Below are 13,165 nucleotides of genomic sequence, written 5' to 3' on the forward strand. Positions count from 1 at the left end.
GCAAGGGGGAGGGGTAAAGGGTGGGAGGGGAATGGTGTGTGCTGGGGGTACAGAGGGGTGGACAAGTCTGGGGAGAAACTGTGGGGCTCTGAGGTTTGCTTCCGCCTCCAAGTGGCTGTGTGTGTGAGAATAAAAGGAAGCCATGAGCTCCTTGCTACCCCAGTGGTGTCTCATTTCATCCTCAGCAACAAACTCACAGGCCCAGAGAAGTGGAGGCACTTGCCCAAGGTTACTCAGCTGGGCATTCAGAGCAGGCCTGCCTGACCTCTCGACCAGTTTTCTAACCACTGCCTACCCTGAATGAGTTCATCTGCAGATGAGTGCTGGTCTGCTGATCTATCTCTTGGCCTTACCTGACCCCAACATTCCCTGTATCATCAGAGCATGCTCCCTCTTGGGCAGGGCCAGGACAGTCTGGGAAGGGAGGCTAGGACTTGAGACCCCTCCCTGAGGCCCGTGGGGAGGAGGGGTTCAGGGGCCCTGGGGTGAGCTCAGATGTATGCCCCCATCACCATGGGAAAAACAACATATAATAATATCAATCCCCTTTCTGACCTTCCCCTTGGCTGAGGGCTGGGTGGTGGGGGCGTGGGGATTGTGGGAAACTAGGGGCTGAACCCCTGGCCTGCCTCTGGGGCCCCTACCCCCTGTGCTGAATCTTACCCAATCATCAGGCCCAAGTCCCAAGGACTGTAAGATGGGAAACAACCAGGGTCCTCCTCGAGAAAACCCGCCAATGACTCTTCCCTGCATATAAGTGTGTGACTGAGGCGGTTTGTCCATCCTTGGAGAAAAAAACATGGATGGTTTTAGCTGAGACCATTGAACAGAGGGGCAGACTGAGGCCCAGAGAGAAACAGAGTCATCAAGGGTCATGCAGTGAGGCAGTGGCTGAGGCCCTGTGCATTTTTATCTGGAAAGGGCTAGAAAGCCCAGACGGGGGAGTCAGGAAGATATATACCCACAGGGTGGAGATTGAGGGGCCAGAATGGCAGTGATCTGGCCTCCTCCTCCAGAAAGTCCCCCCTGACCATCCCCTCTGCCAGCAATCTCAGAACTGGTCTCAGAGCTCCCTTGATGCTTTGTCTGGTCAGGGAGACTAAAAACTCACTCTGAGTTGCTTTCAGGGACCTCAGAGACCCTCAGTCCATTCTCTTAGTCTGTCTAGAAATCTCCTCTCTAACCCTCCTGACATCTGCCCATCTTGCTTGCACACCTCATGTGGCAGGGAGCTCACTGCCTTAAAAGGCAGCTTGTTTCATTGTAGGACAGCTCCTTCTAGTGAGACCAAACTGGCCTTCCTGTGCTGTTCCCTTGGTTGGAACTAGCTCACCCTGTGGAGCACCGAACATGTGCCTCTGTCTGAGTGCACAGGCCCCAGCTGGCTGCAGAGAGGTCTGTGCCCTCCCACCCCCACGCCAGCCTTCTCTGAAGCTTAAGTGGTTCTAATCCCCCAAAAACAACCTTTCCAGACCTTCATCTCCTGAGCAGCTCTCCACTGGGTATACTCTGGGTGGGAATGGCTCCTTCTGTGGTGACTACTTTTTTCTCAATACAGAAGAAAATATGTGTTTGTTATAGGGAAATTAGAAAATACACACGAGGAAAAAACATCTGCAATCCCGTCACCCAAAGACAGCCCCGTTTAGCTCTTTAGGACTTTCCTTCCAGACTGACGCCAGTGCGTGTGTTAATGAAGTGAGGGGTAAAAGCTGGTTGTAGGAGGCCTTCTAGGGGAGAAAGGCAGGTTTTGTTCAACTTAACACGTTGAAGGATCATTTGGTTGTGAAGACAGGTCTGCTCTGGAAGATTGAGGAAAGGGACAAAGAAAAGGAAAGGATCCTGATAATAAAGAAAGAATTTCCAGTTTCGGAGGGCCATGCTAGAGATGTGGGGAAATGTTTCTGGAGCACTGTCCTCCCCACAAGCTCCCAACCACCATTTGCTCCCACTCTCCATCACCTTCCTCCTTCCTGGGCTGAGCCTGGGGCAGGCATCGCAAACCCGGATTCCAACGGCAGTGGCCCCCTTTAGAATGGGGGAGTGAAGCCTGCAATCCTGAACTCCTGGGGAAAGCCTCCTGCAAGATCCAGTCACACGGTGAACTCTCCCCTTGCCCAAGTCAAGCTGTGAGTCCAGCTGGTGGCACTGGCGGTGTGAAGGGATTAGGGGGGTTCCCAAGAGATAGTGCAGGGGAAATAGGACAATGCGTTCAGGAGGCAAGAGGCAGGTGGGAAATGGAGAATTTCCTGGAAAAAGGAAAACAGAGCCAGCTGTGATAAGAAGAAATGGAAACTCCCCAAGAACTCCAGGGATTGGGATGGGGGCAGGGATGGTGCATGGAGTAACCTGTGTCACGGGATGGGGTCTCTAGTGAGGGGAAGGGTAACCCCAGAGAGCTGCTTTTCCTTCTCAACTAGTGTATGTGTAGAGAGAATGTCCTTCCATTTCAGCAAATATTTGTCATGCACCATTTTCATTGCTGTATAATACTCCAGTGCTTAAAGATGCTGCCATTTCTCTAACCCATGCCCTATTTTAGGACATTTAGGACTTTTTGCCATCATAATTAATGTTGCAGTGAACAACCTTGTAGCTACGTCTTTGCCCCCATCCATCTTTATTTTCTTAAGATAAATTCCTAGCAATGGAACTGCTGGGTTGAAGAGCAGGAACAATTTTTTTGTGTGGTATGCGGGCCTGTCACTGTTGTGGCCTCTCCCGTTGCGGAGCACAGGCTCCGGACGCGCAGGCTCATTGGCCATGGCTCACGGGCCCAGCTGCTCCGCGGCACGTGGGATCTTCCCGGACCGGGGCACGAACCCATGTCCCCTGCATCGGCAGGCGGACTCTCAACCACTGCGCCACCAGGGAAGCCCAGGAACAATTTTTAAGGCTTTTGATACATGCTGAAAAATTGCTTCCCAGAAGGTGGCAGCACTTTTGGCTTCTAATGGGTAACAGCTGTGTGAATGTGCCTATTTCCCCACACCTTGACCATCAGTTGTCTTCTTTTCACAATATTTTATTACTCAAATTTTAAACTTATAGAAAAGTTGAACAAATTTTACAGCGAACACCCATATAGCCACCACTCAGATTTGACAATTTACATTATACTATATTTGCTCTCTCATCATCTGTGCATGTCTCCTCCCTTCATCAGTTCATCTGCGTTTTTGGACGTATGTCAAAGTCAGTTATGGGTATCAGTACATTTCACCCCCTGACATTTCAACACGCATATCACTAACTAGAGTTCAATATTTGTGTATGGTTCTTTGCTTTTTTAGACGAAACATATATAATGAAAAACACAAATCTTAAGTATATAATTGGTTGAGTTTTGACAAATGCATATACTTGTATACCCCAACTCCTATCAAGACATAGAATATTTCCATCAGTCCAGAAAGTTTCTTAGTCACCCCGTGACCCCACTGTTCTGGTTTCTTTCCACAGTATCTTAGTTTTGCCCATTCTGGACCGTCATAAAATGGAATCATATAGTATCTACTCTTTTTTGTGTCTGGCTTATTGCATGCAGCATAAAGTTTGGAGATTCATTCACGTCATTGCGTATATCAGTAGTTTGTTCCTTTTTGTTGTTGAGTAGAATTCTATTGTCTGGATGTATAGCAGTTTGTTAATCCATTTGCCTCTTGATGGACACCTGAACACCACTGGAGGTTGTAACGACGGGGTTGGCTGCAGTTGCCCTGGCAATCAGCTGGACACCCTGGGCTGTTTCTCATGTACAGATGAATGCATGGCTGCCCAGCTAGGTCTTCCTGACCTTGAACTTGTACTTTGTGGGAATTCGAATGGCTTTTCCATTTGTCCTCATTAAATTCCATTTTGTTGGTTTTGACTTAACCCTCCAGTCAGTCCTGATAGTGATGAGAGTAGCCAACTCACATACACTTACCATGTGCCAGACACTGAGCTAACTCATTCAGGCCTTGGAACAACCCTACTGAGGAACTACTATTATCCCCATTTTAGAGATGAGGAAATTGAGGCACAGTTTAAGTAACTTGCCCAAGTCGACCCAATCACAAATGAGCTGGGAATAGAACCAGGTAGTCTGGATCCAGACATCGTGATCTTAACCACTCGTTCTATTGCCTCTTTTTGGCTTCGGATGTCTTCTCCCTCCATCTCCCACTTTCTGCAAACACACTGAGTATGCCTCTGGGTCTTCATCCAGATTACTGGTTAAAAAGCAAAACCAGGGAATTCCCTGGTGGTCCAGTGGTCAGGACTCTGTGCTTTCACTGCCGAGGGCTTGGGTTTGATCCCTGGTCAGGGAACTAAGATCCCACAAGCCACGCAGTGCAGCCAAAAAAAAAAAAAAAAAAAAAAATCTATGGACCAGATAAGTCCAGGGCCAAGGACAGAACTTGGTGGCATGCCTCTAAAGATCTCTTCTACCACATTTTGTTTATCCCTTCATCTGTCGGACTCTTAGGTTTTTTGCACCTTTTGGCTATTGTGAATAATACTGCTATCAGGTTTGTTAATTGCTATTTCATAATCCCTTTCTCATCAGGTTCTCCTCAACCATTCCCACTACGATGGCTCTTGTCAAGGACCCCAGGGACATCCATGTTGCTAAATCCAATGATCAGTTTTCAGTTCTCATCTCATGTGACCCATCAGGAGCCTTTGACTTCGTTCATCTCTGTCCTCCTGGATATGTTTTCTTCATTTGGTTATGGGATCCCACATTCTCCTGCTTTTCCCCTGCCTCTCTGGATGCTCCTTCCCAGTCCCCCATCTTGTGCTCCCCTTTCCCCCACCTACCTGTTCATATGGGAAGCCCTCAGGGCTTCTGACATACCCCGCCCCCACTCCTAGGTGGCCTCATGACTTCTCCCAAATGCCCATCTCTAGCCCGGACCTTCCTCAAGTATCCATTTGTCTATCTGACATCTCCACGTGGGTGGCCAACTGATGTCTCAATCTCCACCTGTCCTCCTCAAGCACATACTTCCCCACCTTAGTTCCCAGCAACTCCGTCCTTCCTATTGTTTGGGTTTTCATATTTTGCTTTACTCTTGACTCCTTTTTTTCTGACACCCCACACCCAATCCCTCAACTCAGCTTATTGGCTTTAACTTCAAAATACATCCGGAATCTGGCCACTTCTCACCAGCTCCGCTGCTACCACCCTGGTCTGAGTTCCCATCAACTCTCCCCTGGAATTCTGCCGTAGCCTCACTGGTCTCCAGGCTTGGCCCTGACCCCTCCTATCTATCCCCAACAGCCAGAGGAATCCTTTAAACATATAAGTCAAATCAGGTCAGTTCTTTGTCCTAGAGCTTGGGTGGCTCCTCATGTCACTTAGCATCAAAGCCAAAGACCTTATAATGACCTTCAAGGCCCTATGTCACCTGGCCCCTTCCTCTCCGCCTCATCTCCTCCACTCTCCCCTTGTTCCCTTTGTTCCTTGCTGTTCCAAGGACACACCAGGCACACTCCTACCTCAGGGCCTTTGCACTGGCTGTTCTTGTTCCTTGGAAATCTCCACCCCCCCAGATAGCTACATGAGAAATTCTTTTTACCTCTTTCTTGTCTTTGCTTGAATTCACCTTCTCAAGGTGTCTAGCAGTAGCACTCTGTTTATTTATTTTTTAACATCTTTTTTGGGGTATAATTGCTTTACATTGTTGTGTTAGTTTCTGCTGTATAACAAAGTGAATCAGCTATACGTATACATATATCCCCATATCCCCTCCCTCTTGCGTCTCCCTCCCACCCTCCCTATCCCATCCCTCTAGGTGGTCACAAAGCACCGAGCTGGTCTCCCTGTGCTATGGGGCTGCTTCCCACTAGCTATCTGTTTTACATTTGGTACTGTATATATGTCAGTGCCACTCTCTCACTTTGTCCCAGCTTACCCTTCCCCCTCCCTATGTCTTCAAGTCCATATTCTACATCTGAGTCTTTATTCCTGTCCTGCCCCTAGGTTCTTCAGAACCATTTTGGTTCTTTTTAGATTCCATATATATGTGTTTGCATACAGTATTTGTTTTTCTCTTTCTGACTTACTTCACTCTGTATGACAGACTCTAGGTCCATCCACCTCACTACAAATAACTCAATTTCGTTTCTCTTTATGGCTGAGTAATATTCCATTGTATATATGTGCCACATCTTCTTTATCCATTCATCTGTCGATGGACACTTAGGTTGCTTCCATGTCCTGGCTATTGTAAATAGAGCTGCAATGAACATTGTGGTACATGACTCTTTTTGAATTATGGTTTTCTCAGGGTATATGCCCAGTAGTGGGGTTGCTGGGTCATATGGTATTTCTATTTTTAGTTTTTTAAGGAACCTCCATACTGTTCTCCATAGTGGCTGTATCAATTTACATTCCCACCAACAGTGCAAGAGGGTTCCCTTTTCTCCACACCCTCTCCAGCATTTATTGTTTGTAGATTTTTTGATGATGGCCATTCTGACTGGTGTGAGGTGATACCTCATAGTAGTTTTGATTTGCATTTCTCTAATGATTAGTGATGTTGAGCATTCTTTCATGTGTTTCTCGGCAATCTGTATATCTTCTTTGGAGAAATGTCTATTTAGGTCTTCTGCCCATTTTTGGATTGGGTTGTTTGTTTTTTTGATATTGAGCTGCATGAGCTGCTTGTGTATTTTGGAGATTAATCCTTTGTCAGTTGCTTCGTTTGCAAATATTTTCTCCCATTCTGTGGGTTGTCTTTTCGTCTTGTTTATGGTTTCCTTTGCTGTGCAAAAGCTTTTAAGTTTCATTAGGTCCCATTTGTTTATTTTTGGTTTTATTTCCATTTCTCTAGGAGGTGGGTCAAAAAGGATCTTGCTGTGATTTATGTCATAGAGTGTTCTGCCTATGTTTTCCTCTAAGAGTTTGATAGTGTCTGGCCTTACATTTAGGTCTTTAATCCACTTTGAGTTTATTTTTGTGTATTGTGTTAGGGAGTGTTCTAATTTCATTCTTTTACATGTAGCTGTCCAGTTTCCCAGCACCACTTGAAGGGGAGTAGCACTCTATTTAAAGCTACAGTACCCCTCACCCTGTCCACCTCCTGGGCCCTTCTACACTGCTCTATTTCCCCTGGAGTACTCATCATTGTCTATAATATTATAAATTTTACTTATTTATTGTGTTTATTGTTTCGTTTCTTCCCCCACCCCCACTGGAAATGCTTTAGGAGGGCAAGGATTTTCGCCTCTCGTTTACTGCTGTGATTCACCCAGAAGCATGAATATGTAATGTCTCAACGACAATTCGATGAATGAACGAAGGAAAGAAGAAAGAAAGTAGGATAAGTTGGGAAGGGGTCTGCAGTCTAAAAATGGGTTGGAGCCAAGAAAATATGGGCTTCTGGCATGGCCAGGTGTCGTGGATGTCAGTGCTGTTTGATGTGTAGCAACCATCCTCCTCCTCCTGGTGATTCCTCTCCCTGTTTTCCTTTGGAACAATTTCCCCTCCCACTATTGGTCCATACCAATTACCTGGGGCTGACTCCACTCCTCACTCCAAGGGGGGCAGTGACTCCTTAGGCCACAGTGACTGGTTCAAGGCTGGGCCTATTTCGCTGGCTGGCCCAATGAGACTGCGTCCTAAGACTTTTGCTTACATTCTTGGGATGGGCAAGTTTTCTTCCCTCAAAGCTAGACGGAAGATCAGAGCTGCCTGAGCCACACTTTGTTGGAAGAGGTTACCTGGAAATGAAGCCCACACAGAGGAATAGTGGGCTACAGGTGTGCAGAAAGACCACTTTTGGGACCCTGGATTTGGTACTTCCTGCAGCTGGATCTACTCCTGGACTTTTCATTTACTTGAGCCCCCTCTCACTGAGGCCGGCTTCTATCACTTGCAGCCACTTAAACTGTACCTGCCTGAGCTCCTGAACTGGGAAGTGAGGAAGGGGCCGAGTAGGGTCAGCAAGTGGCAGTCACAGGTGAGAAGCGTTTAGTATACGGAGGGCATTTAGTTATCAGTGCTGAATGGTGGGGAAATGGGAACAGATTTGCCTTGGTCCTGCCATAGAGGAGCTCTCAAACTGTTGAGGGAGAGAAGGACATGGGCACTGATGGGGCAAGACAGACTGAGGGATCCTTCCACACCAGCTGCAAGCTAAGCTGAGATGGATAGCACCCAAGATTGGGGAGGGAAGCGGGAAGTGGGAGGTGTCCCCTGTAGAGCTCATTCCCGAGCTACCACTTCCCCCATCACCTCCAGTGCAGGTGGAAGAGCCCAGTTAAAGTACACACCAGGGTGAGCTCTGGGGTAGGTCCCTTAACTTTCCTAGCTTCAGTGTCCTCATGGGTAAAATGGGCTGAATGATGTTCACCTAGGGTTTCCGTGAGGATGAAATGAGATAGTGTGTGAAGTGAGATAATGCCAAGAACTTAGGATGAACCTGGCTCACATAACAGTTTTTTTAAAAAATCATTTATTATTTACAAATTTAGTTATTTATTTTTGGCGGCGTTGGGTCTGCGCGGGAGTTTTCTCTAGTCCCAGAGAGCGGGGGCTACTCTTCATTGCGGTGCGCCGGCTTCGCATTGCGGTGGCTTCTCTTGTGGAGCACCGGCTCTAGGTATGCGTACTTCAGTAGTTGTGGCTTGTGGGCTTAGTTGCTCTGCGGCATGTGCGATCTTCCTAGATCAGGGCTCGAACCCATGTTCTCTGCACTGACAGGAGAACTCTTAACCACCGTGCCACCAGGGAAGTCCCTAACGAAACAGTCAATAAATATCAGCTGCTCTAATTGTTCCCCGCGGTCTCTCCTAGCCCGTGGCTGTGCCTGGTGGTGCAGGTGCAATTCTTGTAGGTACCAGCAGGTGGCGCTCCGACCTCAAAAGAACCCATTCGTGGACGACTGCTTTCTGAAGTACTCCGGAAGGGGTTGGGCGGGGCGGCCTCTTGCTTCTCGGCCAGTTAGAGTCCTGTCTTCCCGGCTGCCCTGGGGAGAAGTACCTGCACTCCCCTCAGTTCCAAGGAAGCGGGGCCTGGGTCACCATAGGATAGTCAGTGGAACCTCAGTTTTCCGTCTGTACTGTGGAAGAGCATGTATTTCGGAGACAACCTGATTCAAGTTAAGGAAATGCTTAGGTTGGTGCAGGTAAAGGACTTTCAGAAAGAGCGAGCATCCCAGCACGGAGGCTGGTTACAGACGGCCTGCGACTGGACCTTGGGGCGCGGCTGGGCCTGGTGCTGAGGCAGGGGGACGACCTATATGACCTTCGTTTCCTTTCTGGATGAGTGACAGAGAGCGAGCGAGCTGGGCTGCGCGGCACGGAGGACCCAGGACCGGTGCGTGGCCCTGTGACGCGAGACGCTCTGGTAATTCTGAGTCCGGCCAGCAGAGGGAGGCGGAGAGCCTCGTGGCCCCAGATGGCTCCGCTTCTAAGCCCCGCGCCCGCCCTCCCTGGACATTCCCATTTGGCCGCGCTTCCTGGGGCAGGAGTCGACATATCTCGTGTCCCTTTGCTTTGAAAAAGGCTTCTCCTCCTCTCTCTGGCTGGGCTTCCTGGGTCAAAGCGTGGAGTGAGGGGGAGTGTCAGCTTCAACCCTAAGTCTATGAGCCCTAGCTGAGCCCATCTCCTGGGCCTCAGTAACCTGGATGGGATCTGCCGGACACTCCAATTCTAGCAGCTCTCCAAGTTGTAAGTATTTGGGGGGCAGAAGGAGATCCTTTTCCTAACCCCCCTATTAATCCAGGCCTGGATGGCCAGCTGGACCTCCGGAAGCATGGGAGTGCATCCCATCCCACCCTGGCCAGTTCCCGGCATTCTCCTGGACTGGCTCCCAGCAGCCCACAAAGGCCCTCAAAGTTCTGGGCGGGCCAGGCTTTTCCTGTGCCCTGGGCCCGCAGCCGGCTGGCTCTAGGCACTGCAAGTCCCTGGCACTCCTTGTGGGGCTTTGTCCACCAGCCCTGGACCAGTACTGGCAGGGCCACACTTGCTGGGGGAGGGTGTGGGACAGGCAGCTCTCAGAGCCTGAGCAGTCCCCCTTCCCTCCCGCCCATGGGCTTGCTCCCCTCCAGGGGACCTTCCCTCTACCTCACCTTGCTCAGGCAGTGCCCTGCCTTCTCTTGGCTGCAAGCCCAAGTCTTCACCTTCTTCAGGGGCCTGCTTCTATTTTACTACTCATTTATTCATTCATCCATCCGATGCTTACTGAGCTCCAGCTACCCTCCAGGCCCTGACTAGATGCTGGGGATCCGGTAATAACTAGATACACAGTCCATGCCCCTTTTTGGAGTTCACAGTCTGGGTGAGATTGTAGGCAGGAAACTAGTAAAATCCATACCTAAAATTTGACTTCACCTTGTGATAAGTGGGGTGAAGTAGGTAAGCTGCCTGCCCCAGGAAGCTCCACCTACAGAGATACTTCCCCTGGGAAATCATCTGATAGGCTGTGAGCTGTGGAGGGAGGGACTTCGTCTGGGCTCTGCTCCCCCTCCCCCTCACCTCAGGGCCTGGCATACAGTAGGTGCTCAGTAAATGTTTGTTGAATTAATGGATGAATCATCCTCACAGCCACGGGCTGCCAGTGAGCATGGTCTTTGCACCTTACACTTCCTCCCAGTTAACACAGGAGTTGCAGGTAATGTTGGGGATGTAAAGACAAGACCTTTAGGCTCCCAGGATTCTACCTCTGGCCACTCTGACTCCCCACCTGCTCCTCACTGCACAGCTTCCCTACATCGGGCCCTTGCCCTCTGGGACCATCCAGTCCAGAGAGTAATGGCACAGTGTGGTATGTGCCGTGGTGGGGGAAGACGATGGCACTGCTACAGAAGTGACGGAACAAATTTCCTGCCCTCCTGGAGCTTATGGCCCAGTGATGGTAGTGGTGGGAGGGAGACAGACAATAACCAGAATTAGCGAGTAAACATGTAGTATACAAACATGCGTTATGGAGGAAAAGAAAGCAGGTGAAGGAAAGATGTGGGTGAGGGAGGGGGTAGTATTTCAGGTCGGGTGGTCAGAGAAGGTGACATTTGAGCAGAGAGCTGAAGGGGGTAAGGAGTGAGTCATGCAGCTACCTGGGGAAGGAGTGTTTCAGGCACAGGGAATAGCAAGTGCAAAGGCCCTGAGGTGGGGAGTGTACCTGGTGTGTTAGAGGAACAGAGAGGAGGCCAGTGTGGCTGGAGAGGTGTGAGGTTAGAGAGGTGACTGGGGCCAGATCACAGTAGGACCTGGTAGCCATTATAAGGCTTGGCTTGAGTCTTAGTGACAAGGGAGCCATTTGAGGATTTTGAGCAGAGGAATGACATGATCTGACTTACACTGAACAGGATCCCTTCGGCTGCAGTGTTGGGATTGTTGGTACTGGGGCTGTGTGGAAGCAGGGGGACCAGTTAGGAGGCAACAGTAATAATCCTGATGAGAGAGGATGGCGGCTTGAGGCAGGTGGTGGCAGTGGAGCTGATGAGAAGTGGCCAATTTGAGACAGCTTTGAAAGTAAATCCCATAGGATTTGTTGAGGGATTGGATGTGGGGGTGAGAGAAGGAGAGGCCTGTTGGGTGCATCTGTGAGCCGGGTCTTGGGTGGGTGGGCACCGAGCACATTAACTCCTTTCATCCCTGCCCCACAAGAGGGGCTGTGACCATCCTCATTGGGTAGATGAGGAAGTGAAAACTCAGAAATGTGGTCCAGCTGTGACTTGAGGTCATGGGTCCTGAGGATAAGGAGCAAAGCCCTGTCACCACCACTTCCTCCCACCGCCCTTGCTGGTTGCCAACTGCCGCCCAGCTCTGCCTGCAGGTAGCAGAGGGCAAAAGGTAGAGGGCAGGACAGCAGGGAAGCCATGATCCCTCTGTGTCCTTCGAGAAGATCCTGGGCCCCTGCAGTAGAGTGGCTCCCTGGGTATGTCCTAGGGTCTGATGGGCCATGAAGGGCTGTGGCCAGAGTGCCCTCTGAACTGCTCAGCTGTGTCTACAGGATCAGACCTCCTGGCTTATGCTTTTGGAGTTTGTTTTCTCATCTGTAAAACAGGTGGTAGGATTGTTTTGAGGGTTAAATATAACACGTAGAAAGCATTTAGTGTGGACTCGGGCACCCAGTAGATGCACAGTTAATAGCAGAAATGTCACTGTGGTTGATGAAACCCCAGCTCCAGCTGTAGCCCAGCTTGAAGAGGGAGGAGACTGATCACAGCTCAGACCCTGTACCTCCAATTACTGCCACTCTGCACAGCTTAGGCACCCCTCATAGGTCAGCAAATCCTCTCTTCTGTCATCCTCTCCTACCTAAGAAGAGGGTCCCTAACTGTATGTGTGTATGGGTGGGAGGAAGGATGCAGAAAGCTTCATGGAGGAAGAGGCATTTAAGCAGGGATTTGAGGATTGGGTAGGAGTTCATTGAGCACAGCAGGATCAAGGCCCGACAGGGCAGAGGGTGGAATACTTGAAAAAGTGTGGAGGTGGGAAGGAGCTGGGTGAAGTGAACAGTGCTTGGGGGCTGGAGTGGAAGGAGAAAGGTGGAAAGTGGCTTCCTGTGGTAGGGCCTGACCCTAACCTGATCTCCCTTGTCCATGGCATGGGGCCTGCTCACCTGCCCTGCCTCCCCACAGCTCCCGGTCTCCCTAGATCCCTGTGGGTGGGGGCCCTTTATTACCTCTCTGAAGGGTGGAACCTTGCCCTGTAGGAGCCTCACAGCCAGGATGTTCTTTTTAGTGTTTAGCCCAGGTACAATACTGTCAACTTTCTCTTCAGAGCTAGGGTCCTGGGGTGGGGGTAGGTCTGCAGGTGGTGACTAGCAGGGTCTGTGGGGCAGGTTCCTTGGGAGAGAGTTTCTACAGCCCAGAGTACTGGGCTCCTGACCTGGTACTGGGACTCTGTATTCCCCCCTTCCCCTCCCTCAGGGTCTCTCCCCTTTGTCCCTCTCTCCTGCACCCCTCCTCACTGCACTCCTTCCAGCTCTGTCCCAAGCCCCCCTTCTCACCCCATACCCCAGGTCTGTCTGTCCCTCTGTCTGTCTCAGTAGGTAGCTAAGTAGGTTGGGCTCAGCCTCCCTCTCTCTGGGATCATCCACCGTGATCCCGGCACTCCTCTCTCCTCTCACTCCTCGCTCCTCTCAGTCGGCTGGGTCTCCCCTGGGCGGGTGTGTGTGTGTGTGTGTGGTGTGTGTGTGTGTGTGTGTGGTGTGTGTGTGTGTGTG

Source organism: Neophocaena asiaeorientalis, unplaced genomic scaffold, assembly GCF_003031525.2.
Source record: "Neophocaena asiaeorientalis asiaeorientalis breed wild unplaced genomic scaffold, Neophocaena_asiaeorientalis_V1.1 scaffold204, whole genome shotgun sequence".
NCBI classification, from domain to species: domain Eukaryota; kingdom Metazoa; phylum Chordata; class Mammalia; order Artiodactyla; family Phocoenidae; genus Neophocaena; species Neophocaena asiaeorientalis.